Source organism: Pollicipes pollicipes, unplaced genomic scaffold, assembly GCF_011947565.3.
Source record: "Pollicipes pollicipes isolate AB1234 unplaced genomic scaffold, Ppol_2.1 Scaffold_4881;HRSCAF=5763_pilon_pilon_pilon, whole genome shotgun sequence".
NCBI classification, from domain to species: Eukaryota; Metazoa; Arthropoda; class Thecostraca; order Pollicipedomorpha; family Pollicipedidae; genus Pollicipes; species Pollicipes pollicipes.
In genome coordinates this window covers 28,736,474-28,739,580 of record NW_023596576.1, presented here as the reverse complement: position 1 = coordinate 28,739,580, position 3,107 = coordinate 28,736,474, and positions in this window count along the sequence as shown.

Genomic DNA, 3,107 nt, shown 5'->3' with positions numbered 1-3,107 from the left:
GTAACTGTTTGCGCAACAATGACAATGGCAAATTCCTCCCCCCAGCATGGCACAAAGCATGCAGCAACAGATCGACTCTCAATACAGACTAATGAGTTGCTGCAAGCACAGCACTTTAAGGGATTACATTTTTTGGAGCACTATAGAGATCATGTTTTTTTTCCTCCGTCATGCGTGCACTCTCGTCGTCTGCTCTTGGGCAGAGATAATTAACAACAGTGTTTGCCGAGCGGCAAGTCGGACATTGCTCATGCAAACGTAGACTGGTGTAAACTCAAGAGCCTGGTACAAATTGGGTCCTGATTTCACGCACCATATCATGCGTTGCAGCTGAGCCGAGCCCCGTTGAAAGCTTCTGGAGGAGTTGAAAGCCCTCGTGGACAAGTACCTGCCGATCCTGGGACCGATCATCGGTCTGACAGAGGATCAGGTCAATGCCGTCATCTCCAACTTTGACAAGTTTGTGGCCGATTGCGAGGCTCTAAATCACGGCACCGTTGACATCTCCACCGGACTCGAGAACATGGTCACCGACATCATCGAGATCCTGAGAGCCCTGGGCATCGATACTACCAATCCAGTGAGTAGTGAATGACCGTGGTCATGTCTGCTCATAACGTTCATGTCAGCAGTTCAGTGATGACGAAGAAAGTGGTAGCACGAGCTTTAAAATCACCAATCGTATGCGATTGCTGGTTTGAGACAGCACCTACAACTGGATGCTTAGCTCATGTATCCATTGCTGAGTTCCATTAGGGTACCAATGCATCAGCTACGCTCCTTGTCCACAGCGGACGACACACCGACCGATCTTGACGGCCTGCTGACTCAGCTGGAGAGTCTTCTAAGCAAGGGCTCGAGTCCCTGGGGCCGGTGCTGCTGGGTCGACTGATGACCAGATCAAGGCTGCTGAGGCTGACATTGACACGCTCTCAAGGACATCGAGTCGGCCGAGCACGGACCACCGACATAGACACTGCGCTGGAGAAGATCCTGACGGACGTGCTCAAAATTCTGAAGGACTGCGGAGCTCCCATCCTACCAGGACGGTTTCTATGGCCACCAGTACGTCAGCAGCAATGGTGTATGAGAGCTGATTGCTGCAAAGTACGTTATTGTGCAAAACATTACAACGATCAGCAACTTCATTACTAGATTTCACATAATGTATGCCCCCGCACTTACTTGGATTATGTGATGGACGACCGGCAGTTCATATGGGCTGCAATCATATGTAAAGAATGACAGCTCTCCCACTTAAAGCCCGTAGTAATGGTATGGTCGGGAGAAATGTTTTCAGTTCGTCCCGCACCACACATGAGGATTTCACGGCAGGGTTTCCGACTCCATTTTTATAACAGTCACCCGTGGTTACAATCCAGGAATATCTTACCAGCTACCTGGGTGGTAAGATCAGAAAAAGAGGAATGAAAAAGTTTCTGATCCTCTGTTAAAAGGCAATCACACGAAAGAGTCATCAGAAAAACGAGCTGCTATTCCCATGTTAGTCACAGCAGGTTTTGAACAAAACACAGTAAGTAGGCATAGCTAATGTTAGCATTACACTGAACACTACATAACCCAGCACACCAACTTGGGTAAATATGGTTAAGCGCCTTTCGCATGCATTAGAGCTCAAGCCCCTTGCAGAATCAATCATTTTCATGAAATTAATGCGCAGCTCATGCCGGTCATTCTCTGTGGGCCCGACCAGCTCAGCGAAAGTTATTGCTGGTTGAGTGTGGATTGCCTAGCGCCAGGAAGTGGGCGTTCGTAAAACTGATTGGTAGGCAATCTACAGTGTGTATACAAAAATTGATTCAAGTGCGCATCGCCGGCATGTATAACGACGCATTATTGGCCATTTTAGCTGATATGCATGAATGTTATTAATTTTTCGACGACGTGCACCCCGCATGTAGTAAAATTGCGCATTACTTACGTCTCCCAAGATGGAGATGATTGGTAGCTATCAGTGACATCGGATCGATCAGTAGCGTTGTGATTGCTCTCCTTGGCCTTCGAGCTTCGGTTCAAGTAGGGATACATGCCTTGATAAGAAACGGTTCTGTAACGTTGCGCAAAAATGACACTGGCAAATTTACTTCGTAGGCACAAAGCATGCAGCAAACCGATCGACTCTGCAATACACATTAATGAGTGCTGCGGCAGCACTTTAAGGGATTACATTTTGGAGCACAAACAGAGGCTGTTGTTTTCTCCTCCGTCATGCGTGCACTCCCGTCGTCTGCTATGGGCAGAGATAATTACAACGTGTTTGCCGAGCGGCAAGTCGGACATTGCTCAGCAAAACGTAGACTGATGTAAACTCAAAGAGCCTGGTACAAATTGGGTACTGATTTCAGCACCATATCATGCGTTGCAGCTGAGCCGAGCCCCGGTTGAAAAGCTTCTGGAAGAGTGAAAGCCCTCGTGGACAAGTACCTGCCGATCCTGGGACCGATCATCGGTCTGACAGAGGATCAGGTCAATGCCGTCATCTCCAACTTTGACAAGTTTGTGGCCGATTGCGAGGCTCTAAATCACGGCACCGTTGACATCTCCACCGGACTCGAGAACATGGTCACCGACATCATCGAGATCCTGAGAGCCCTGGGCATCGATACTACCAATCCTAGTGAGTAGTGAATGACCGTTGGTCATGTCTGCTCATAGCGTTCATGTCAGCAGTTCAGTGATGACGAAAAAAGTAGTAACCACGAGCCTCAAAATCACCAATAGTATGTAAATGCGTAGTTTTGAGACAGCACCTACAAACCGGATGCTTAGCTCATGTATCCATTGCTGAGTTCCATTTAGGGTACCAATGCATCAGCTCCACGCTCCTTGTCCACAGCTGACGACACACCGACCGATCTGGACGGCCTGCTGACTCAGCTGGAGAGTCTTCTAAGCAAGGGGCTCGAGTCCCTGGGGCCGGTGCTGGGTCTGACTGATGACCAGATCAAGGCTGCAGAGGCTGACATTGACACGCTCATCAAGGACATCGAGTCGGCCGAGCACGGGCACACCGACATCGACACTGCGCTGGAGAAGATCCTGACGGACGTGCTCAACATTCTGAAGGACTGCGGAGCTCCCATCCT